Here is a 10222-nt window from a genome sequence, read left to right on the forward strand (position 1 = left end):
CATGGCACTGAGTGCCACATCCAGTCTCTTTTTAAATATCTCCAGGGACGGAGAATCCACCACGTCTCGGGGCAGCCCATTCCAATGTCTGATCACCCTCTCAGTAAAGAAATTCTTTCTAATACCCAACCTAAACCTCCCCTGGCACAACTTAAGACTGTGCCCTCTTGTCTTGCTGAGGGTGGCCTGGGAAAAGAGACCAACCGCCCCCTGGCTGCACCCTCCTTTCAGGGAGTTGTAGAGAGTGATGAGGTCTCCCCTGAGCCTCCTCTTCTCCAGGCTGAACAGCCCCAGCTCCCTCAGCCTCTCCTCATAGGATCTGTGCTCGAGTCCCTTCACCAACCTGGTTACCCTCCTTTGGACCTGCTCCAGGACCTCAATATCCTTCCTAAACTGAGGGGCCCAGAACTGGACACGAGGTGTGGCCTCACTAGGGCTGAGTACAGGGGCAGAATCCCTTCCCTGGACCTGCTGGCCACACTGTTCCTGATCCAGGTCAGGATGCCATTGGCCTTCTTGGCCACCTGGGCACACTGCTGGCTCATGTTCAGCTTCCTGTCAATCCAGACTCCCAGGTCCCTCTCTGCCTGGCTGCTCTCAACCACTCTGTCCCCAGCCTGTAGCACTGCATGAGGTTGTTGTGGCCAAAGTGCAGGACCCGGCACTTGGCCCTGTTGAACCTCATCCTGTTGGAATCAGCCCAACTCTCCAGTCTGTCCAGGTCCCTCTGCAGAGCCCTCCTGCCTTCCAGCTGATCCACACTTCCCCCCAGCTTAGTGTCATCTGCGAATTTGCTGATGATGGACTCAATCCCCTCATCTAAATCATCAATAAAGATATTAAACAGAACTGGGCCCAACACTGATCCCTGGGGGACACCACTGGTGAGCGGCCGCCAACTGGATGCAGCACCGTTCAGCACCACTCTCTGGGCCCAGCCCTCCAGACAGTTCCTAACCCAGCACAGAGTGCCCCTGTCCAAGCTGTGGGCTGAGAATGAAGTTGCTGCAATCTTAAAGCTTGTATTACAAAAAAATTAATGTAATTCATCTATATGGATAAGCCACAGATGATAGAATTAGGCAAATTAGAGCTCCAGAGAGATAATAGACAGCTTGGGGTACCTTTTGCATGAAAAAGGGATGTGCATATGTAAGCCTGACTTTTCCATAAAGCTGAATTCGGGTTTACCATCAATACAATTGTTAGTGGGTGAATCTTTGAAGACTTTGTGTAAAAGAAGAATATTTATGGTGAGATTTTCAGGGAGAGTGGCAAAATGACAATCATAAAGTCAGTCTTTTAATTCTGGATTATTTGAAAAAATAGTGTGTGAATACATTTACAGAGTGGAATAGCAAAAGCTATCAGTTTGCAATACATTTGCAACCGTGAATAATACTCTGTGTGAATAAAAAGAAGCTTGCCTTTTTCTGGGAGAGGGGTTAACCCTGTGTATTTTGAATTTACACAATAGGGTAAAACCAGGCATGGTTAATACTATGGAGTAGCTAGACACAACACGTTCCTCTGCCCACGATTTAAAGTAATATTTGAAATCAGGTATACTCTACCTCCTTCAGGAGAAGGAAACACTGGTTACTTTGTATTTTAGGGTGACTTAACATTTGCACTTGTTCTCCAGTAAAGCGTGGGGAGTGGAAAGGCACTACTAGTTGTAAAAGTCATGTCTTCTCTACTTGACATTTCCTGAAAGGCTACAGTTGACTAAAGAGCTAGTAAATGTTTTGGATCTTAAGTAATTAAAGCCTGATTGACTGAGAGGGGAATTAATTTGGATCGTGCTTGATTTTTTTTAAGTGTTCGGTTTAAATGCTTGAGAAATATTTGGAAAAAATGATGTTTTCAGTAAGAACCATCAACTTCACGCCTTCAGTTGAGAAGTGAGCAAAGAGTTCTCTTTGCTTGCGTCCCTAAGAACACACTTAATTGCTTTATACTGCTTTCATAAGATTTTAATGTTTCTTAAACAGGGAGGCTTCCTGAATTATGGCTTCAGAAAGCTGTTTCCGTTTTAGAAAACTTTCCAGAAGGTTGCCTAGAACGGCTTACATGGCCTTCAGCACTGCTAAGGAAAACAGTCCTTCATATCCCTTATATTTCTAAAGGAAGAAAGGTATTAAAAAAAAAAAAAAAAAAAGGGGGGGGGGTTGGTTTTGTGTTGTTTTTTTTTATAAGAGAACACTTTTTCCCTCAGAAAGAAGAAGGGTAAGAACATAAACTCATTTTGCTTTCCTTCCCAGTTTCATAGCACTGCAGCATCTGGGCTGGAAACAGCTTTTGCTTGAAGTGTTCAACCCCCCAGGACACAACTGTCTCACAAGTTGCACAGATTTGGCAGCTATGGCATGTGTTTCCACAGCCTCCCTGAACTCTCACATACCAATATGGATGTAGGAGGTCTGTGACTACAGTTGCTGCTCTGGTCACCAAATGATTCCTTATAATTTATTTCTCTGTCTGTAAATTCATAAATTTGCATAAAGCTTCCCACATGGACTGCGTTGGCCTCATGGATGCAGACCAAATATCTGTCTTGGCTTTAGGATCTAGAAAGCTTATTTCTACTTCAGTAAATTATTAGTGCATGTGCCCTGAAATGACAAAGGTTAAGCTGAAAGTAAATATATTAATGCACTCCCCTTTTGAAAAGTGCTACAATGCACTTAGACTTTTTCTAGTGCCAAAGATCAGTGATTTCTTAATTAGACTGAATTCTAATCATAATGAAACCATAAAAAAACCTCTCCTGATCAGATTGTAATGAACCACCTTCATAATAAGATAAGGATTGCTAGATGCTTGCTAGACTGTGAGAACATGCAGGGATGGTTAGAGAGAAAGGGAGCAGCTAAATTGTAAAGACAATGCAATTTAGTCAAGTCCATCCACCACTGGGCCACTATATGCACAAATCAATAGACATAACCTATTTAAGACTGTCTGTCTAACAATGTGGCCAAAGTCGAAGCATGCTGTAGATGTTCCCCTCTCCCTCCACCTCTTGCATTTAGTGTTGGCCTGGCCTGTCACTGTTTTCTCTTCAAGTATTTCCCACCAAGCTGAGTTACAAAAGTATGGAGCCTCTGCTGTTTACCACAAGCGTAACACACAAACCAGATCAAACTTCCTATATATACAAGTGAGTTTACAGTTAAGAATCTCCACCAACTTTTTTTTACCGGGGAAAAAACCAAACTAAACCAAAACACCCCCCCCCCCCAAAAAACCTTACAGGGCTCTGCATTTAATTTTTGAAAAGATACTTTTGTATTCTGCCGTCCCACATGGATGCATGTGCAAGGAGAATGCTTTTTCCTCTCTATAGGCAATGGTATAAGGATTCCTGGCAGAGATCAAAATGAAATCCATTATCATCTGTCAGTAAAATGACTTCCAAATTCCATCTGGATGCTGTGCAACAGTCTCTTTAAAGAAACTCCTTCTGCATTTGGTATTGTAGTTTTTTCCGTCTCTGGGTAACTGAATGCTGGAAAAAGTCCAGTGCTGCCAGTCAGCAAAAAAGTCCAATTTCAGGTATCTCGAGCTTCATTCCTACTCCTTTCTAAAACAGCTCACAAAGTTTTATTCTTCTCTCTAAAGAAATAAATCCAAGGAAAACATTTCCCCACCCTTGCAGAAAGCCAAACTCCCAACCCCCCACCCCCTTATCCTGCACTTTCAAATCCTGTATTCTTGACTTCTTGTTTCTGGGGTGGTTTCCCTAAGGTTAGAAGGTGCTCCATGGAGATGTGCTTCTGTAGCACTCCTTACTCCTGACACCACCAAGGAAGAGGGGCTCACACAGTAATGCTGAGTGCTAACCACTAACCTTTCTCAACAGCCAAACAAAGCAAAATCTAAATAAGTAGAATTTGATGCATTATACTGTCACTGGTGGAAAAATAAAAATGTTTCTGACCCATTAAAAACAAGCATTACACCGTGAGGAGTAGCCACACCTGAGATGTATGCCAGAGTTTGCAATGAAAATTTTGTAAATATGTCTTGGAAAGACATGGTGTGTTTCTTTATTTTTTGCAGGAGAAAAGATTATTTATGAAATTACACACAATCTGAACTGGAATTGGAGTAGTTAAATGTCTAGAACTGTAATTCTTTGGCCTTGCTATCATAATGCTGTGAACTTGTATTTGAATGCTTTTTAACTGAATTGTCAGAGGCTAATGTCTAATTGCAGAATAACCAAATTGCAACAGTATATTATTACAACGGTATTATTCTGAAACAGTTGCTTCAACTTTAATTCCCCCTTCTTTCTTTCTTGTGCATTTGCACATACACCCTGAGCACATACACTCTCCAAGCAGATCTAGTTCAGTCAGTACATTTTGAAAGGAGGTCCATGAAGTAATGACTGCTACCTGCTCTATTTTGGTACTGTTTGGCACTGTCTCCCTCAGTTATAATTTTGCCTCAGATGTGTTTTATAGAACAGCTATGATTGAACTTCCCAGTCCTAGGACTGTCTTCTAAAACACCATCATGCCTTGCCTTATCATCCAGTAAATCCTTTACTCTTCTGGAAAACCGAAGTCTAACTGGGATCTCCTTACCTCAGACCAGAATAGCATCTTGTGCTTTGCTGTTTCCCACCTGCATCCCTCCTCACATGCTTTTCTTTTTCTGTGTCAACAAAATCCAGGCTGGAACCCAATCCTTTGAATTTTTTCCCTTTAACCATCACATACCTGTGTCTGTGTCAGCAGACTGCAACACCATAAAGATTCAAAGTCAGCTTCTCCCAGCAGTGGCAGAAGCAGATTTCTCACATTTGAAGGACCAACAGCTCTTTCCTGGCAGTCCTTGCTTTTAGATGGAGCTGGTCTGTCTGGTCTATGATATACCTGCCAAGCACCCCAGCCTGGAAGCTCCTGTCATAGCATTTAAAAAGATACTTATGCAGATGTGGTCCTTTCCCTCATCAGCTGTGCTGAAGTGCCTCCTCCCTTGCTGTTCATCAAGCACCCCACTACCACCATTTCCCGGGTGGCATATGAAATAAAAGATTATGGGAAAGCTGGCTTCTGCAGTAGCTAATGAGTTGAGTTCACAACCTAAAATTTGGCCAGTCATCCTGTAGAAACTCAAATAATTTGGAAATGTACTTATTCCATGCGTCAGGATCTAGCCATGACCCTGTATATAGAGCCTGCTGCAAGTGCTGTAGTTTCAGCTATTATTAGAAAAAGCACAGTGAAAATGAGGTGATGTAAACACTTTGAAAATATGAAATATGTCTCTTGAATCAGTGTTTTTTCTGCTCTTTTAAAAATATATCAAACATATTCTCAATTAACAGATTTTTACCCCAAACTTAACTAGCTTCTGGTTTGTATCATGCCTGACAGGCACCTAAAGATAAGACCACTAATCAGGTCACCTCCTGGTACACGGTCAAGACAAAGATAATAAATCTAGCAAGGTAACAAGGACTGAAAGATTACAATAATTAAAAGAGAAGTTCTTGGGATAGCAAATCTCTGTGTCATCTTTGGCAAGTCTGTGTGCCAGTGATTTATGAAAAGACAGAACCCCTTTTTGCTGGGTAAAACTCTGAGAGAAAAGGAGAAGGCGTGGGCTCTTCCCCCTCCCCCCCCCTTTTCTTGCCATTTCAGCTTCAGCGACGGGAGAGCCCCAGCAAAGGGAAAAGCGGCGAACAGCAGCCAAGCAGGAACAGAGGGTCCTATGCCTCCCTCCCCCCCATCCCCCCGCCCCCAAAAGCCAAAGGCCAGGGCTGGCGGATGGTGATAAAACATAATTGCTCTCTTGTTTTTTCTTTCCTTTTCTTAACAACTCTCTCCCCAAAGTGACTAATTTATTTAAAATCTCTCCCCTTGTAAACTTGTTTTTTCCTTTTAAAGGTGGTGTTATTGTCTCCTTCCCCTGAAACAAATCTTTGTAATTTGCTTAAATCATAAAGCCTATTATTTTTGTAAATTCGTGTGATGTCTATGACTAGAGGCTGATTTTTCCTCACAATCAAAATAAAAAATAATAGCTCGGATCGTAACACCAGGTGATGGCGATGAGCGGTCATGAGCTATTTTTGCCTGTGAGGGCTCCATCTTTCACCCTTCTAACCAACATAAATGAGAGGTGGAAAGTACAATGAAATGTGACTTAATTTTGTGAAACTATCTGAAATAAGTATTATTTTTCAGCTTCTTTTGATGGACACTATGCAAAATAATCACAAAAATACCCCCAATTCCCTGCCCACTAAAATCTGTACGTGTATCCTATGTGCAAGATTTTAGTGAGTCTTAACAATACAGGAAGTTGGAAGTATTTGTGCTGTCTTTGTTTCTACAAATGACAAGGCTCTGTCAGATTTCCCACATTTCTGAAATTAGCTATTTGAAGGAGAGCAGATTTAATTTAAAATTCCCAGGAAAATGGTTTTATATTCAAAGACCAAATGGCATAGTTGTAGGGAAGGTAAGTATTTTCCCTATCAGATGCTAGCTTTAATATAAAAGCTCCACTTGACAGGTGTTGTTTAATAAATAACAGTTGCAAAGAAATATCAGTAGCAACTTATCATCAGTATAAAACATCTTCTGCCATGACCACCCATTCATACAGGGTCAGTAAGTTTTAAGCACATAAAATGAAGTATTTGTGTTATATCATGTCATGTTATGCCAAGTTTAAAAGGTTTTCTAATTAGCACTTTTATCAGTTAACGAACTGTGTTAGTTCTAGTTCCCATCAGCCAAATTCCTTAATTCACATTAGTGTCAGTCAGAATGAAAACCCAGGACTTATTCCATCTCTCTCCATCTCATGACTTTATCCAGAACAAAATACTGTGGCAGAGTTGCAAGATGCTGAGGGCCATCTATGGAAAAGGTACCCATTTGTTAGACAAAATCTGCCTGTGGTTCAAATGTATTGACTTGCCTATGCCCATAATTACAACATCTGTAATGCTTGCTTTGCAGCTCTCAATTTTTGAGAGGTTCTAGTAAGCATTTGAAAATAATGTGGAGATATTTGACATAAACAGCTGAGTTTAGCAGTTTGGCCCAACATACTGTCTGTTGTGTCTAAATCCCTAATTCTCTTCTACATGTATGTATTCTGAGTACACAAATATCATAATGTCATTGTCACTGTCTGTAGTCAGGTATGACAAAGTATAATTGTGAGCAAAAGGAAAGAAATCAATATTTCTTAGCTTTCTTTAAAGTGTATGTTAAATACAAACAGAAAGCCTTTTTTTTTTTGTGAATGCATCTTCCATTTGCCTTGAATTATCTTTGCTTTTCTTCACTATCCCACAAACTCCGATGATGACTAAGCAACAACAATTTAAAGAAAGCACTGGTTAATTAGCTAATTTTACTACAAACTCCTATCAGTAAACCTTGAATGCCATTACTAGCAGTATGGATCAATGAAATGCAACTTGTCTGGTTTCTTCTTATAGAAAAGCCTGACCTTTACAAAATTTATATGGACTTCTTTTTTAAATTTTTTTTTTTAATTTTTTTATTTGCATCATGGACAATTGCTTTCCAGGACAGAAAATTAATGAACTGATGTTGGAAGTCCATACTCTGGTCCAATGATGTTTAGACAACACTAGAAAGACAGCTGTGCCACAGGGAAGTGTGTGAGTTTGAGTGTAATAAAAGGCTACTCTGAAAATTAATCACTGCTACAGTAGTTTTCATTCCAGAGGTGATGGAGTTTTATTTCAGATATCATAACATACCTTTTGCACAAAAGGTTAAATAAGTGCTTTGTGTTCTTTTTTAGAGCTTTGTTCTTAGGATTCCAAGCTGCTGCAAATATATTGCTGTTACTTTGAGGCAGCAAGCTAGCTGTGGGAAAAGCTGATCAGTTCTCAAGCAAGGAAAATACTGACTACTAAAGTTCAACACTTACTTCATTCAGACCCTGCAACCAGTGTTTGAGTAATTCTAGATGCTTCAAATGAAAGGATGAGGCCCAGATCTGTGAGCAGTTAGCTCCCCAGATGCCTTGGAAGCTCTGAATTTATTTTCACTGCTCGCACGCCTTTAGCCACACATTCTGGATCACTGGAGGTAATGCTCACATCTAGTTTGTCCAATAGGGCAAAACAGAGCAAACCGTACTGGCTAACCATCCTTTTCTGCCCAGCATGAGTGGATTACAAATGTGTAGTAGGTACCATTGGCAGATCTTCTCATACAGTGGTTCAATTAGATTTTAATGAAACATTAGTCAGTTGTTCTGCTACAGATGCCAGGGTGCTGTACAAATCAGAGACTTGGAGACTTTGACTGCCAAGGGTGGTGGAGTTTCCTGTAGAAAGTACAATCCTTTTTGCTTTTCAGAAATATGGCAAAATGATGGAAAGCCTTACAGTGTTGTAGACCAAAATCTTTGCCTGAGTATTCATAAGAAAGGACAACTGATGATGCACCTTGATGTTTGGGAGGCATTTCATGGGGCTGCATTTATGCCATCATTGATTATTTCATCAACTAGCCCAGAACAGCATGATTTTACAGAAAGAATGCATACATTCTTGTTCCTGATTTTATCTATGGAGACAACATGAAGAGAGCAGTGGAGAGACTGGAGCGCACTGCATCACTGCTGCTATACAAACCAGCAGCTGCAAGTGTGAGAACAGTGAGAAGGCACTGAAAGGCAAGCACATGAAGCTGGGTGAAAATAATTCCAGTTCTGTCCTTGTAAATACACTGCTTGTGGGGTATGGCACTGGGACTGCACTATGAGTTTAATGTCTTTTTAAACTGTGATACCTTGACTTCCCTTAGCCCATTTGTTTGCCCATCCTCCCATACTGGGCTCTAGACATCCACTTACTTACTTGGAATTTAAAGAACTGTTAAAGGGGGGAAACATTATGCGCTGACTTTCATCCATTTGTTATCCTCAAGTCAATGGGGAAATAGAATTCTTTAATTGAGTTTTGAAAGGCTCCAGACCTAGATGAGGAAATAATTTGCATTAGACTTTTTAAAAGGACAGCTTATCGCTCTGATAAAGATCAAGCTGGGAATGTCTTGCCCAGCTGCTTTTTAGGATATTTATGAGGATTTGGTGATGGTTGCTTCAAAAACCCTGTGGGGTTTTTTGTTGGTTTGGGTTTTTGTTGTTTTGTTTGTTTGTTTTTTCTTTTCTCAAAAAATGTAGGACAGTTCTGTATAGTAGTGTATCTAAAACATAATTTGAAGAAAGAAAGAAAGATAGTATAAGACAATACAAAGCTAGTTGTAATGTCAAATATGCATATTTTCACTGTGGTTCTGTATGCATTTGTAAAGCTAGAGCTGAAAAACTCAGTCTAGATTCTTCATAGCAGTTTTCTTCTACCTGGCAGAAGAGCCAGACTGTTCTCTAAGCTAACAGATGCCCAGTACTTTATATCTATGAGAAGAAAAGTACTAGTGAAGAAATGCAAACATCACCATAGGAAACCACAGACTTTGCTATGTAGACTAAGTAACTAGGCTCCTTCATGGAAGAAGTAACAGGAATTCTCTGCTGTCTCTCCAACTGCTCTTCAGATTGAGACTACCCACTTGGACCAGAAACAGTGGGATGAGAGTGTACATGCTGAACCATGAAACTATATTGTTTGGCTGTTTCAAAACTACTCATGACCTGTAGCTCTGGAAAAAACTCATAATTATTATAATATCCTGCCAACTCTTCTGAGAGGCAGGCATGTTAGCTGAGATGGTTTGTGGCAGTGTGAGCTACCTTGACTATTGGCTAGGTGGCAGTGGTGGTTATTTATGTATTAGTACATGTGCACTATTTGCTGTGCCAGTTTGAAATTCAGCTCACTGGACTCTTGAAAAAGCTTGTTTTATCACAGATCTGTGCATCCCTATGCTACTGCTGCTGAGGACTACTGCATACAGCAAAAAGCAATTTTCATAAGGATATCTGACTATTTAGCTGCATGCTTATTTCATATTTGTGAAATGAAAAACCAAACACCATCAGCTTGACCCTTTCAAAAATAAAATTGTAATTAAATTATACAATTCAGTCAGATGCCAACTGCAGAAGGAGAGTGAAAGCCTCTTTTCTCTCAACTCCCCAATAGACTCCCAGTGTATATATTTCCAGTGGCCACTCTGCTCGCTTTCTACAGCAGTGGGTTTGGGCAGGATGTGGGCTGCAGTTTGCTGGCGTAGTGATGTGA

This window comes from Heliangelus exortis, chromosome 1 (assembly GCF_036169615.1).
Source record: "Heliangelus exortis chromosome 1, bHelExo1.hap1, whole genome shotgun sequence".
Taxonomy (NCBI): Eukaryota; Metazoa; Chordata; class Aves; order Apodiformes; family Trochilidae; genus Heliangelus; species Heliangelus exortis.